Source organism: Heterocephalus glaber, unplaced genomic scaffold, assembly GCF_053883595.1.
Source record: "Heterocephalus glaber isolate CG9 unplaced genomic scaffold, H.glaber_assembly_v1.0 deba00001662, whole genome shotgun sequence".
Lineage (NCBI taxonomy): Eukaryota > Metazoa > Chordata > Mammalia > Rodentia > Bathyergidae > Heterocephalus > Heterocephalus glaber.
Window position 1 is genome coordinate 3,230,214 of NW_028258403.1, and position 16,686 is coordinate 3,246,899.

The 16,686-nt window shown below is 35.4% G+C and overlaps 1 pseudogene and 1 gene segment (V, D, J or C); both read left to right on the top strand.

The window, feature by feature from the left end:
• LOC101705873 (T cell receptor delta constant-like) overlaps positions 1–16,686 on the top strand; it is a 670,370-nt gene that overhangs the window by 207,742 nt on the left and 445,942 nt on the right.
• LOC110345817 (protein FAM177A1 pseudogene) lies at positions 1,922–3,606 on the top strand (annotated as a pseudogene).

Here is a 16,686-nt window from a genome sequence, read left to right on the forward strand (position 1 = left end):
TAGCTATTCAGCTTTTGAAATGTAGCTTGCATGAATGAGAAAATAAAATTTAAATTGTATTTAATTAAATGATTCCCATGTGATTGTTAATTACCACACAAAACAGCACATTTCTTGAGGATGATAAGGATATATACCCTCAAAATATATAAGGTCAGCTTAGAAAATCAATGTATAGTTATAATCCAGAGTAGTAAATACTATGATAAGTCTAACCAAAGTTCTGTGGGTCCCACAGCTTTTCCCAAAATTAATTTATGTGCTCATCCACATTTTTCCACTATATAATGTATCAATAGAATGTATCAGACAAAATAGGATGCTATTCTGTTCAAGCTTTTGTTTCAAGTAAGCATTCATACAGGAAATGATATTTAATGGATTAGACTTTTCTTCTTAGTTATATTAATGCCTCCCACTACTGCAATATGTGCAAGTAACATAATAGGACAGTAGAAATCAACTCTAAATGAATAATTTGTAAAGGAAATCTGTATTACAAAGAGCAAAATGTATTTTTCATTTTCTGTTTGAAGTGATTTTCTGTCTAATAATAAATTATGAGTCGTTTCCACATTTATTGAAATGTGTGAACCAATATATTGCATGAGCTCATGTACAAGCATGTGCTACATGGCAAGCATGATTCTTGATGACAATAGAAATGGCAAAGTATGTTTTCTTCTGATGCCCTAGTTTTAAATAATAGAATCTACTTTTGTGAGGCAAATCTTACCTTCCTGAACAATATTAGTAATGATAAACTGATATTTATCTTCTTTCTAGTCATTAACACACATAGCTATCACCTAAATTAGAACGCAACTTTTAAAAAAATTGGATATTGAGTAAGCAGTTTCCAAGATCAGTCACTGGGGCGCAGCTTCTGCAAACAGACTCTCCTCTGAAGTAAGTGGACAAAAGCTCAATGTACTGTCTCGAGTTGCAGACACTCTTTTTCTCTTCCTTTCCAATACACAACAAGCTTTGCGTGAGACACCACAACTATTTTTTTAGAGCTGAAAGAAGCTTGTGCTAGGGAAATTCACATAGAGGCACTCAGACTCAGTGGTTCTTTCTCAAGAGGAAGAGACAGGGATGCAGCTCATCACAATCCTATTGATCTTCTGGATGCAATTGTCAGGTGAGTTCCAAAATCCGGGGCTGCTTCTCAAAATTTCAACATAGTAGGAAATTATCTTCAGGCAGATAATTGGCTTTCTATTTCTATCTGAAATAAGAGCTAAATGAGGGGGAGGAAAGGATGATGGAAATATGGGGAGCAGGAGAGAAAAATGGGCATGAAAAATGAGAAAGATCAAGACCATTGTACCTTAGGGAATAGGGATTTCGCTAAACTTTATATGATGCTTCTTTCTGACTGTCCTTCTGAACAGAGAGGCATGGACAACAGGTAAAGCAAACTCCTCAATTCCAGTACATCAAGGAAGGAGAGAACTTCACCACATACTGCAATTTCTCAGGCATTTTAAACAATTTACAGTGGTATAAACAGAAGCCTGGAGGATGTCCTGTCTTCCTGATGATATTAACGAAGGGTGCAGAAGTGAAGAAGCAGGAAAGGCTGACAGCCCAATTTGGAGGAAAAAGGAAGGACAGCTCCCTGCACATCACAGCCACCCAGACAACAGATGTAGGAACCTATTTCTGTGCCGTGGCACAGTGCCCCCATGCACCTGCTGCCTGTACCCAAACCTTGCCCTGAGAATCCAGAAAGAGCTTCTCACCTCTCCTCTAGGATCAGGAGCTGTGAAAGGCTGAAGTCACACTCTCTGCAAAGAGACAATATAATTCTTCTCTACGACAATAGGAATGTCTGTAGAAATTCACTCTGCAATATATGTTTACTAGTCTTGATTTCTGAAACTCAGTTCTTGGTTTTCTTCTACATATATGTCTCATGGAATTCCAATTATCTCGGGAAGAATCAGTGGATTCTGACAAAGTAAGATACAAATTTTCAAATAAAGATTCTGAGTACATCCTTCATTGGTGCCACAGGTTTCTAAGCAGATTTTTAAGATTTCAACACTAGTGGAAATGATTTTGAGTGTTTTCTCCATAACTGACAAAAGGGATAAATATGTTTAACCAAATTTAAACATTACAAAATGTGTAAATATATCAAACATTACTCAGAACATCACTGATACTTGTGTGTTTGTATAGAGTAGTTACAGTTTTTCATGGCTCATTTTAGCTCAACTGTATTATGGAAAGTTTGAAAATTAAACAGTTTTATCATGTACTCACATTTTTACTGTGCATTTTGCTGTACTCTCCCTTTTTTGTTTATGTAATTGTATTTTCAGGGAAAAGTGAGCATGCCAACAATGGTTTGTCCCTGTGGGTTATCCAATGGACATATGTTTTAAGGACCTATAATGTGTCTAACTGACTTAGCTGTCTATAATACTTCTTCTAAAGAGCTATCCTGACCCTGATTAGGGGAGAATGGTTATAGTTTCTATCTAACTGCTTTGAGCTGAGAAGGGTTGATGTAGGGAAGACCACAGAGAGGGACTCTCTTCAGGGAGCTAATTTAATAGGCCTTAAATAAAAATCATGTTGTAATTTAGCAATTATAAACTCTCTTTATAAAGTCAATCTGGTGAATTTTGGTTTTAAAAAGTCTAGCACATTTATTGTCGATTATATCTATTGATCACTTGGAATTTGGCAGCCAATAGCCAAGAATAAATAAAATTTTTAAGAAATTAGACCATAGGCGGCGCCCCCCTTGAGTCCCCTCTTCCCCTGCGGCCGCGCCGTCAGCCACTGGGCGGGTAGGCAGGGGATGGAATTGGGGTAATGGGCCATTTCCCTGTCTGACCAGCAGCCTGGTGGCCTGAACGACGATGGAGCGGGGGTGGGCTGTGCGGAAGGAGCGGACACCGTGTCGGCGTTAGGCGCTGAGGCGCCCGCGGCGTTCAGGGACTCAGCGCCGCAGATGAGTAATGAAAGAGACTTTGAAAATGTAGAACTAGGAGTCATAGGAAAAAAGAAGAAAGTCCCAAGGAGAGTCATCCACTTTGTTAGTGACGAAACAATGGAAGAATACAGCACAGATGAAGATGAGGTTGAGGGCCTAGAAAAGAAAGATGTTTTGCCTACTATTGATCCGTGTGTGACTTTCTTGGAGAGAAGATTGCATTTGTTTTGGGCATCAGCACCCCAAAATACCAATATGCCATTGATGAGTATTACCGGATGAAGAAGGAGGAAGAGGGGGAAGAAGAGGAAGAGGAGGAGGAAGAGGAAGAAGAAAACAGGATGTCTGAAGAAGCAGAAAGACAATTCCAGCAGAGTAAGACACAGGCTAATTGCACTGTTCAGACAGATCAACCAGAAACAGTGGTATCCACTTCGTTTACGAATCTTAATTTTGAAATGGAGAAAGACTGTGAAGTACTTATAGAAGGCAAACAAAATCCAGGCTCTGTTCCACCATAGAATGAAATGACTATCAGACTTTGAATGCTAAATTTTTTTTGTACCAGGAACTTTCACATTCTCTATTCAGTGGAACTTAAAACAATTATTTATATTTTAAATTATTAATTTATCTGGAAAGGAAAAGTTTCTTCATTGTTAGGCTTAGTAAAAGTTGGGTCCGAAGTTTGGATATTTCTACTCTGCTTTCACTGTGTATTGAATTAGTGCTTTAGCTTTTCTTTTTGGGGGTTAGTGCTGGGGATCAAACCCAGGGCATGTTAGCAGGCTCTTTACTCCTGAGCTACACCCTCAGCCCAATGTTTTGATTTTAAAATGATCCTTATAAAAAAAATTAAGGCCTTAATAAATTAAGAAGAGTTAAATTAGCAAGCTCGTCTGTTATCTGTGCATTTGTAAAGAGAAAAAAGTAAACTTGATTAAAGCTAACTGGAGCCAGTAATCCTGTAATTTCAGATTAAAATGAAAGATTCCCCTCTTACATTTTCTCATGTCATGCCTTACATTTTAAGCTTTACATTTAATATATGTTAATTTCCACTAAGGATGGTTCACTGAGTGTGTAATAAAATGAGCATGATGGAAGCACTTTTTGAGTTCATTGAGAATAGCCATGTTTTGGAGAAGTGTTTATTACACCAATATTAATATGGGTTTCCATTTTTTAATGCGTCATTTAATCTTGTATTCTTTTTCGGTAGTTATTAAAATTAATAAGCTTTGATCATAAAGTTAACACTAGCTGTGGAGTAAATTAATGTAACATCTGATTCTGTCTGATTCTAGGCATCTTGCTTCTATCACTCATTCAGCCCTTAAAGACTCCTAGAGCTGGGGTTGAGGAGCTGGGAGACAGATATAGATTTAACTATCAAGAGCTATTATTTAACTATTCCTTAAAAGGAATAACCATTTTGAAGTGGCAACACTAAGAAGCGCAGTTTACTTAAACCAGGCTGGCCATTTCTCTACCTACTTGGTTATTTGTAAACTTTACAAATTTAGGCCCGAGATTTAGCTCAGTGGTTCTGCCACCTGCTCCGCAAGCGCAAGGACCCGAGTTTGATCTCCGGTACCAAAAAACAACAACAACAAATTTATATACTAAGAAGCTAATTTGAAAATATCCCTAAATATGTATACAGAACCTTGAGATGTTTACAAATGTGGATAAAAAGAATGTGTTGGAATACTGTAGAAATGCTGATCTTAAAAGCTTTTTCATAGAACTGGGGATATAGCTCAGTGGTGGAGCACTTATCTGGCATGTGCATGGCCCTGGGTTCAACACCAGTACTAAAAACACCCAAACCAAAACAACACTGTAAGAGCTTTTAGAAATTGTTATGTTAACAGCCTTCTAAACAACATTTAAGCTTTCAGTCATAAACTTATGTAAAATACAGCTTAAAAGAAACTTAAAATACATACTGTGGGCCTATTGTGGAAGTCAATAAACATGAATTAAATTTTTAATTGAAGCTCAAGTTTTTCAACTGATAGTTGAAAGATGAAATTGAAAGCTGAAGTTCTTTGAAGTTCTTTAACTGAAATTTGAAAAATTTAGGAAAGATAAACTCTTCTTAGGAGACTTTAGTTATGTGGATTCATGCTATGGTGGTTCATAGTATGTGGTCATCTTTTTATTCATGGGTATAAACTGTATAACTTAGTGCTTAACAATCTTGAGATAATGTAATTAATGTCACCATAAATTATACTTTACTAACAGCTCTAAAGCATGCTAGCCCAACTTCTTCCCATTTGTTTTTAACTTTGAGATAGCATCATTAGCTCAGCTATTTAGTTACTAATGAGTGGTTCTACTACCTAAGAGTTTACCTAGAAACCTTTCTGATTGTAGAAGATAGTGACATGAAGGTTTTATGTTTTTTGAATTTTATTTTCACCACTTGTCCAATAGTGGCCAGTTTGTAATGTTTAAATAGTTATTCATTGTGCCTTAAATTTTTATACTTCTTTGTTTATACAAGCTATAAAATTTCTCATAAATACATTAAATGATTTGTGTCATTTTGAAAAAAAAGAAAGAAATTAGAGCATGTATAATCAAAGTGTAAGTACTAATGTAAAAAAGCAAGTCAGGGAAAGAGCCATGTTTCGAAACCGTTTTTAAAGGACTAAAATAGGGATTGTAACCTGCTGGCTCTTAGACCCTATCACTAATGGAGGTTAACTATAATTTTGATATTTTGTCATAATTTCCTTTTAATTTTTAGCAGCAAAAAGATTAAAAATCTAATAATTTTAAAAAACAATTTTAGCTACAAAACTTAAAAACTCTTGAGCTCTTATAAATTTTACTGTAGTTTTTTCTAATAACTCATAACAGTGGTGAGACACTACTGTAGTTGGAAACTTTCAGAAGGGGTCAGCAATTAGAGCCCCTTCTTATAGCTAGCTTTATCACTATGGTCTTGACTGTATATATCTTTGGGTTATAGTTTTCTACTGGGTATTAATAGGTTTGATGATGTAGACTAGACAAAAGCTAGAATGTCATAAGCAGAGCTGGGTGAGTGATTCTAGTCAGAGCACAGAACAGAATGCCTATAGGAATGTAGAGGATAAAACTGTAAGCAAAATAAACCTTTCCTCCTTTAACTTTGGAAGTTGGGTATTTTGTCTCAGAAATGAGAAAAGTAGGTAAGGCATTATGTTTCCAAAACTTATATAGAGATTTATGCAATGCCATAAAAACATACTATCAACTTCTTTTCCACAGAAATTGAAATAATAATTTTAAAATTTATATGGAATCCAAAGAGATCTAGAATAAGCAAAGCAATTCTGAGCAACAAGAGCAAGGCAGGAGACATTACAATCCCATATTTCAAGTTATACTACAAAGCCTCAGTAGTATAAATAGCATAATATTGACACAAAAACTGGCATATTGGCCAATGGAATAGAATAGAGGATGTAGAAAAAACACTAAGAATATTCAGCCGTTTGATTTTCCACAAATGAATATAAGATGTACCCTTGAGCAAAAAGAACTTCTAAATATGATGCAGGGAAACTTGGTAACCCATGTGAAGAAGAATGAATATTTTTTCCTTAAATTCTCTTCTAGGTAAATTTTAGGTATACAATACATTTACATTTATCATTGGGTACTTGTACCTATACATGACGTATTTTGGTTCTTATTTTTTCCCTATTCCCTGTCCTCCCTTCATCCCCTCCACCCTTCCTTGTTTACAAAGACTTTGTTTACATTTTTTCCTTTTCTTATAATTTTTCTTTTCCCTTCTTTCCTTTCCCCTGCCCCTCCCACTTCTCCTACCCCTTGGAACTTTTCTCCCTATTTCAAATTATCAATTATTTGTTTTAATCATGTTAATTCTTATTTACACTTTCAGTTTCTCACACTAGATCAACTATTCAGTATTTACACACTTGTGTCCTATTTATTTCACATAGAGTATGGCCTCAATATGCATCCATTTAGCTATAAATGTCTCTAGTTTCGCATTCTTTATGGCTGAGTAGTATTCCATTTTATAAAGAAAAAAACCCCACATCTTCTTTATCCAGTTTCCAGTTGATGGGCACTTGGGCTGTTTCCAAGCTTTAGGTATTACAAACTGTGCCGCTATAAACATGGATGCACGTATATTTCTGTGGTATGATTATTTTAATTCACTGGGGAAGATACCCAGCAAGGGAATACCTGAGTCAAATGGGACCTCTATTCCTAGTTCTGTGAGGTATCTCCATACTAATCTCCACAGTGGTTGCACCAGTCTGCACTCCTACCAACAATGGAGAAGGGTTCCTTTCTCCCCACAACCCCACCAGCATTTGTTATTGGTTGATTTCTTGATAGCAGCCATTTTTTCCGGGGTGAGGTGGAATCTCAGTGTTGTTTTCATCTGCATCTCTTGAATGACCACTGATGTTGAACATTTTATCGTATGTTTATTTGCTGCTTTTACTTCTTTGCCTGAGAAATGTCTGTTCATTTCAGATGCCCATTTTTGAATTGTGTCTTTAAATTTGGGGAGTCTGATTTTATTCAGTTCTTTATAGATTCTAGATAGCAGTCCTTTGTCTGAGGTACAGCTGCTAAAAATATTTTCCCACATTGTACATTGTCTCTTAGCTCTGTTGGTGGTTTCTCTTGCAGTACAGAAGCTTTTTAATAAGATGAAATCCCAGTTGTTGATTCTTTGTGCTAGTTCCAGTGCTACTGAGGTTTTGTTCATATAGTCTTTTCCTATGCCAATGTCTTCAAGAGTTCTACCTAACTTATCTTCCAGCAACTTTAGTTTTTTGTTTTAATATTTAGATCTTTAATCCCCTTTGATTTTAGTTTAGTGCATGGTGATAGATATGGGTCTAGTTTTAATCTTCGGCAGGTTGAAATCTAGTTTTTTCCAACACCATTAATTAAATACGCTATCTTTCCTCCAGTGAGGATGGTTGGCTCCTTTGTCAAAGATGAGGTAGCTGAGTGAGTCTGTAGTTGTTTCTGCATCTTCTAATCTGTTTCACTGATCCTCAGGTCTGTTTCTTTACCAGTACCATGCTGGTTTTATCACAGTGGCTTTGTAGTATAGTTTCAAATTGGGGATTACAGTATCTCCTGTCACGTCTCTGTTGCCTAGAATTGCTTTTGCTATTCTAAGTCTCTTCTGGTTCCAAATGAATTTTTGGATTGTTTTCTCTAGTTATGTGAAATATACAGTTGGTATTTCAATCAGGCTTGCATTGAATCTGTATAGCAGCCTTGGAATATGGCCATTTTCACTATATTGATTCTTCCTACTCAGGAACAAGGGATTTCTTTCCATTTTATTATACCCTCTTTGAACTCTTTTTTCAAAGTGCTGTAGTTTTCATTGTAGAGGTCATTTGTTTCCTTTATTAGATTGATTCCTAGATATTTCATTTTTTGGATGCTATTATGAAAGGAATTGTTTCCCAACTTTCTCTCTCAATGAGTCTGTTATTTGTGTACAAGAAAGCTATTGATTTTTGAGTGTTGATCTTATATCCAGCTACTCTTCTGAATCTGTCAATTAAGTCTAGAAGTCTTTTGGTGGAGTTTTTGGGTCTTCTATGTAAAGTATCATATCATCAGCAAATAATGACAGTTCAACTTTTTCCTTTCCTATCCTTATTCCTTTTATCTTTCTTTTTTCTAATTGCTGTGGCTAATGTTTCCAGAACTATATTGAACAGGAGTGGTTATAGTCGAAATCCTTGTCTTGTTGCTGATTTTAGCCCGAAGGTTTTCAGTTTTTGAACATTTAGTATGATGTTGGCTGTTAGTTTTTCATAGATACCCTTAATCAGGTTGAGATAAAGACCATCTATTCCAATTTTCTGTAGCGTTTTTATCATGAATGGGTGTTGGATTTTGTCAAATGCTTTTTCTGCATCAATTGAGCTGATCATATGGTTTTTGTCCTTGGCTCTGTAATGTAGTGCATTACATTTATTGATTTACGGATGTTGAACCATCCTTGCATCCTCTGGATATATCCAACTTGGTCAGGGTGTATGATCTTCTTGATGACCCTCTTTATTCTGTTTGCCAGTAACTTGTTGAGGATTTTTGCATCTATGTTCATTAGGGAGATTGGCCTTTAGTTCTTTTTTTTTTTTTTGCTTGGGTCTTTCCCTCATTTTGGAATCAAAGTAACACTTACTTCCAGGAATGAGTTTGGAAGTATTGCTTCCCTTTTAATTTTATTGATGACTTTAAAGAGTAATAGTGGTAGTTTTTCTCTAAATGTCTTGTAGAATTCAGCAGTGAAGCCATCAGGACCTGTGCTTTTCTTTGTTGGTGAAGTTTTGATCACATTTTCAATTTCACTCATTGTAATTGGGATGTTTAGAATTTTTATATCTTCTTCATTTAACTTTGGCAGTTCACATGTATCTAGGAATTTGTCTATTTTTTGTGTTTTCCATTTTACTAGAGTCCAGGTTCTCAAAGTAGGTAAAGATGATCTGCTGGATTTCTGCTGGATCTGATGTGACTTCACCTTTTTCATTCTTAATTGCTTGGATTTGAGCCCTTTCTTTCCATTTTTTAATAAGATTGGCTAAAGGTGTATTGATTTTATTTATTCTTTCAGAAAACCAACTCTGATTCATTGATTTTTTCTTGTATCATTTTCTTAGTCTCCATTGCTTTGATCTGCTCTGATCTTTATAATTTCTTCTCTTGCATGAGCTTTGGGTTTGTCATGCTCTTCTTTTGCTAGGAGCTTGAGGTTTGGCATTAGGTTTTTTATTTGAGCTCTCTCTGTTTTCATAATATGGGCATTCATTGCTATGAATTTCCCATGTAGAACTGCTTTCGTTGCATCCCACAGATTCCTATATGTTGTACTGGCATGATCATTTACTTGTAGAAACTGTCTAATTTCTTCTTTAGTTTCCTCTGTGACCATTGGTTGTTCAGGAGAGTTATTAAATTTCCATATGTTTGTGGGTGTTTTGCAGTTTCTTATGCTATTGATTTCCAATTTTATTGCACTATGGTCTGATAATATACAGGGGGTAACTTTAATTCTTTTACATTTACTTAAACATGTCCTATGAGCTAGCATATGGTCTATTTTGGAGAATGACCTGTGTGCATCTGAAAAGAATGTATATTCTGATTTTGCATGGTGGAACACTCTGTAGACATCTATTAAGTCCATCTGTTCAAAAGCTTGGTTCAGTTCTAGTACTTTATTTCTGATTTTTTGTCTAGATGATCTGTCTATTTGTGATAATGGGGTATTGTGGTCCCCCACTACAATTGTATTAGGTCTTTTTTGCTGTTTCATGTCCATTAATATTTGTTTTCCATAGTTGGGGGCATTTGTGTTTGGTGCATATATATTTATGACTGTCATCTACTCCTCTTGAATTGTTCCCTTTACAAGAATCTAGTGACCATCTTTGTCTCTCTTAATTAGCTTTGGTTTGAAATCTTTGTCCCCAAATAAGATTGCTACCCCTGTTTTTTTCCAGGTTCCTGTCACGTGAAGAACTGGTTTTCATCCTTTTCCTTTCAGTCTATGAATTTTTTTGAGTTAGGTGTGTTTCTTGTATACAGCATATTGTTGGATTTTGCTTCTTAATCCATTCTTCCAGTCTCTTTTGATTGGTGAATTGAGGCCATTAACATTGATGGTTATAATTGATAGATATTGACTCATATTGATATGATCATATGGTTTTTGTCCTTGTTAATATAGTGTATTATGTTTATTGATTTATGAATGTTGAATCATCTTTGCATCCCTGGGATAAATCCGACTTTGTCAGGGTGTATGATCTTCTTAATGACACTTTGTATTCTGTTTGCCAGTATCTTATTGAGGATATTTGCATCAATATTCATTAGGGAGATTGGCCTGTAGTTCTTTTTGGGTTGGGTCTTTCCCTAGTTTTGGAATGAAAGTAATACTTGCTTCCAGGAATGAATTTGGAAGCTTTCTTCCCTTTCAATTTCCTTGATGAGTTTAAAGAGTAATGGCGATAGTTCTTCTTTAAATGTCTTGTAGACAGGGGAGGACAGGGGAGCTCAACTTGGGACTTGCAGCCAGAAATCTGCCTGAATCTCACGGGTCTGCTTCTGGCTTGTTGAGACTCATTGACTTATATCTGCACACTGCTGCCCACATTGTCTATTGTGATAGCAGAGACATACCCTGAAGGAGGCCATTCATTTCAACTTTTTATTTGTTAGTTTCAAAATTATTTTTTTCTCTTATTTTTAATTTATATTTTTCTACTCTTTTCAAATTTTTCTTTTTTCTTCTTTTTTTCCTCTTCTTTTCTCTTTTCTTTCTCTCTCTCTCACTCTCTCATTTTCTCATTGCCCCACATTGTTCTTCTTCTACATTTGTTCCCATTCTGGACCTAGTTTGGATTTCTTCTTTATTTTTCTTTTCTTTTCTTTTTTCTTCTCTTGATTGTCATTATTTTTAAAGAAAGTAATTACAGCTTCTAGCTTCTGCTATTGCTATTAGCAGTTCTTCTGCCTGCCTAGCAAGTGCAAGGGCCTGAGTTCAATCCTGAGTACCAAAAACAAAATCTTTCAAAATAGATAAAGAAATAAGATACTTTCATGACAAAGAGCACCTGAGGAATCTTATGAATACAAAATGAGCACTCCAAAAAATTTTAAACAATTACCTAGGAAAATAAAATGCAGATCACAACCACAGGAAGCCCACAAGAATGAATCCATCAGGCAGGACAAGAAATTAAATGCAAAGGAATCCAACAACAATAACAAAAAAACCTCATGACAAGGATAGGTCAATACATATCAGTTCTAATCATCAATGTTGATGGTCTTCATGGACCAATCAAAAGAAATAGACTCGGAGAATGCATCAAGAAGCAAGATCCAACAATATGCTATATAGAAGAAACACACTTAATTCAAAAAGAAACACAGACTGAAAATTAAAGGGTGGAAAGCAATACTCCATGTGACAGGAACCCAAAAATAAAAGAAGGAGTAGCTATTCTCTTTGCAGATTAAGTGGATTTCAAACCAATACTGATTGAGAGAGACAAAGAAGGACACTACATCCTTGTAAAGGGAACAATCCAAGAGGAAGAGATGACAATCATAAATATCTATGCACCAAACCCCAGTGCACCCAACTATATAAAACAAATACTAATGGAGATGAAAAATAAAATAAGCACAAATACGACAGTAGTGGGGGACCTAAATACCCCACTGTTACAAATAGATCAACTAGAGAGAAAATAAAAAACAAAATATTAGAACCCAATGAAACTCTTGAATAAATGAACATAACAGATGTTTACAGAGTGTACCACCTCACAAAATCATTATTACACATTCTTTTCAGCTGCACATGGGTTATTCTCAAAAATGACAACATACTCACTCATAGAACATGTTCAAGTAAGTGCAAAGGAATTGAAGTTAGCCCCTGTATATTATCAGACCATATGGTGATGAAATTGGAGATCAATAACAAAAGAAACGTCAAGAATTTCATAAACACATTGAAATTAAAAAACACTCCTGAATAACCAATGGGTCACAGAGGAAATTAAAGAAGAAATAAGACAGTTCCTCCAATTAAATGACAATGACAATACAAAATATCGGACTCTATGGGACACAATGAAAACAGTCTTATGAAGGAAATTCACAGCAGTGAATTAGGAAACAGAGCAAGCTCAAATAACCTAATACTGACCCTCAAGCTTCTAGGAAAAGAAGAGCAGGACAAACCCAAAGCTCATACAAGGGAGGAAATTAAAAAGATCAGAGCAGAAATCAATACCATAGAGACTAACAGAATGATACAAAAAAAAATGAAGCAAATGAGTTGGTTCTTTGAGAGAATAAACAAAATTGACAAAACCTTAGCCAACCTTATCAAAAAAAAGGAATAAAAAATGATCCAAATCCATGCAATTAGGATTGAAAAAGGTGAAATTACATTGGACCCAGCAGAAATTCAGAGCATCATCAGTACTTACTTTGAGAACCTATATGCCAATAAGATGGAAAACAGAAGAAATGGACAGATTCCTAGATATGTATGAACTACCAAAGTTGAATGAAGATGACCTAGAAATTCTAAACAACCCAATATCAATCAATGAAATGGAAAACGTAATTAAAAACTTATCGACTAAGAAAAGCCCAGGTGCTGATGGCTTCACTAATGAATTCTACAAGACATTTAGAGAATAACTATTGCCATTACTGTTTAAACTCTTCAATGAAATTGAAAGGAAAGCAATACTCACAAATTCATTCCTGGAAGCATCACCTTGATCCCCAAAGCAGAGAAAGACCCAACTGAAAAAGAGAACTATAGGCCAACCTCACTAATGAACATAGATGCAAAAATTCATAATAAGATACTGGCAAATACAATTCAGGAGATCATCAAGAAGATCATAATCCCTGACCAAGTGGCATTCATCCCAGGGATGCAGGGATGGTTCAAAACACCAAATCAATAAATTTAATACACTATATTAATAGAGCCAAGGACAAAAACATATGGTCACTTCAATAGATGCAGAAAAAAGCATTCAACAAAATCCAACACATATTCATGATAAAAACCTTACAAAACTTGAAATGGATGGTCCTTACCTCAACCTGTTAAAGCCATTTATGAAAAACCAACAGCCAATATTATACTAAATGGTCAAAAACTGAAATCCTTCACACTAATATCAGGAACAAGACAAGGATGCCCACTATCACCACTCTTGTTCAATATAGTTTTGGGAACATTAGCCACAGCGATTAGACAAAAAAAATAATAAAAGGAATAAAGATCGGAAACAAAGAACTTAAATTGTCATTATTTGCAGATGACATGATACTCTATATAGAAGACCCCAAGAACTCTACCAAAAGTCTTCTAGACTTAATAACCAAATTCAGTAAAGTAGCTGGATACAAGATCAACACACAAAAATCAATAGCTTTCCTCTACACGAACAACAGACTCACTGAAAAAGGAACTGGAGAAACAACTCCCTTCACAATAGCATCAAAAATATTGAAATATCTAGAAATAAACTTAACAAAAGAAATCAAAGGCCTCCTCTCTGAAAATTATAGCACTCTAAAAAAAGAGATCAACGAGGATATCAGAAAATGCAAAGACATCCCTTGCTCCAGGGTTGGAAGAACTAATATAGTGAAAATGGTCATACTTCCAAAACTTCTATATAGATTCCATGCAATCCCAATTGAAATTCCAGCACCACACTTCACAGACCTTGAGAAAACAATCCAAAAATTCATTTGGAACAAGTAGAGACCTAGAATAGCGAAAATATTCCAGGCAACAAAGACAAAATAGGGGGTATCACAATCCCCAACTTAAACTATACTACAAAGCTACTGTGATAAGAACAGCACAGTACTGGCAAAAAAAACAGACCTGAGGACCAATGGAACAGATTAGAAGATGCAGAAACAAATCCAGACAACATTCAGCCACTTCATCTTCCAAAAAGGAGCCAAACATTCTCACTAGAGGAAAGACACCCTCCTTAATAAATGCTGCTGGAAAAGTTGGGTTTCAACTTGCCAAAGATTAAAATTAGACCTATATCTCTCACCATGTAGCAAACTAAAATTGAAATGGATTAAAGATCTAAATATTAAAACAGAAATATTAACCTGGCTGGAAGAGAGGTTAGGTAGAACTCTTGAAGTTATTGGTGTAGGAAAAGATTTAATGAACAAAACCTCAGTTGCCTGTGAACTAGCACAAACAGTCAACAAGTGGGATCTCTTGTTATTAAAAAGCTTCTGCACAGCAAGAGAAACCACCAGCAGTGTGACGAGACAACCCACAATGTGGGAAAAAATCTTCACCTGCTATTCCTCAGACAAAGGTCTACTATCTAGAATGTATATGGAACTTTAAAAAGACCTCCCAAATTTAAATATCCAATTCAAAAATGGGCATCTGAAATGAATAGATATTTCTCAGACAAAGAAGTAGGAAAATGTGAAAAAAATAAACATATGAAAAAATGTTCAACATCCTGGTCATTTGAGAGATGCAAATGAAAACAATGCTGAGATTCTACCTCACCCGAGAATGAATGGCTGCTATCATGAAATAAACCAATAACAAATGTTGGGAGGGCTGTGGGGAAAAAGAAACCCTGCTCCACTGCTGCTGAGAATGTAGACGGGTGCAGCCCCTGTGAAAATTAGTATGGAGATACCTCAAAGAACTAGGACTGGAAGTCCCATTTGACCCAGCTATTCCACTGCTGGGTATCTTCCCCCCAAAATTAAAAGAATCATAACACAAGAATATATGTGCACCCATGTTCATAGCGGCATAGTTTGTAATAGCTAAAACTTAGAAACAGCCCAGCTGCCCGTCAAGTGGAGACTGGATAAAGAAAATGTGAGGTTTTTTCCAAAAAAATGGAGTACTACTCAGCCATAAAATATGAGAAATTAGACACATTTATAGCTAAATGGATGCACATTGAGGTGATACTCTTAAGTGAAATAAATCGGACACACATGTATAAATACTGAAGTTTCTCTAGTGTGAGAAAACGAAAGCATAAATAAGGACTAAAAGGTATAATAGATAATGTGAAATAGGAAGAAAATTTACAAAGGGGAAGGGGAAGTGGGAGGGGAAGAGGAAAGGAAAGAAGGGAATGTAATCAACATGAGAAAATGAAAAAATGGAAACAACATCTTTTAAATAGGGAGAGGTGGAGGAGTTGAAAGGAGGGCAGGGGAAGGGGGAAAAATAAGAAACAAGAGAGATTATGTAATGGTGCAGTTTTCCAATGATGAATGTTATTATATTGTATAAGTAAAATATACCAATAAAATTAATTTTTTAAAAAGATTATGTGGTTAACTTTTAAATTTCAATATCCAATTCTTCATTTATAGCAAGTATACATAGACCTGAATTTTTATATATGCCTTGTGTTTTCTAATCCTACTAAATTCAAATGCAAGTTCTAGGGGCTCCTAGAGATTTCTTAGTATTTTCTCTGTAGATGATCATTTCATCTACATATAAAGATTTTACTTCTACTTTGCCAATCCTATGCTAATTGTGTCTTTTTATTACCAGACTATTTTGGTTTGGGCCTGTGTTTCAAAGTTTAATGGACAGACGAAGAGTAGGCATATCTGCCCTTGTTCCACACCTTAGGGAGAATTCACTGTATCTTCTCCATTCATATAAGGTGTTTTTGCTGGAAGTATAGAGTACATGGCTTATCTGTTGAGAAGGTTCTGTTCTCCTTCTAGCCTCCTGATAGCTTTTACCATGAACAGCTGTAGAATTTAGTCCAAAACTTTTTCTGTAACTGCTGACAAGATCATATGGCTTTCTCCTTTCCTCTGTTAAAATGATGACTTACAGGGGTCATCATTCAGGATCTTCCAATGCTGAACCAACACAGCCATCCCTATAATAAAACCACTTTCTACATACTGCCAGATCTGATTTCTAATAGTTTATTTTGTTAAATGAATTTGTATCTATGTTCATACTTTTTTCTTCTATTATTTTTATCCAGTTTTAGGATTAGCACAATGTTGAGTTCCTACAATGAGGGGAGAAGTGTTCCTTCTTTCTTCTACTTCAAATGTTTGATATAATCTATCAGTTAAAATGTATATGAGGCTATTGTTGTCATATAGATAGATTTTCAAGC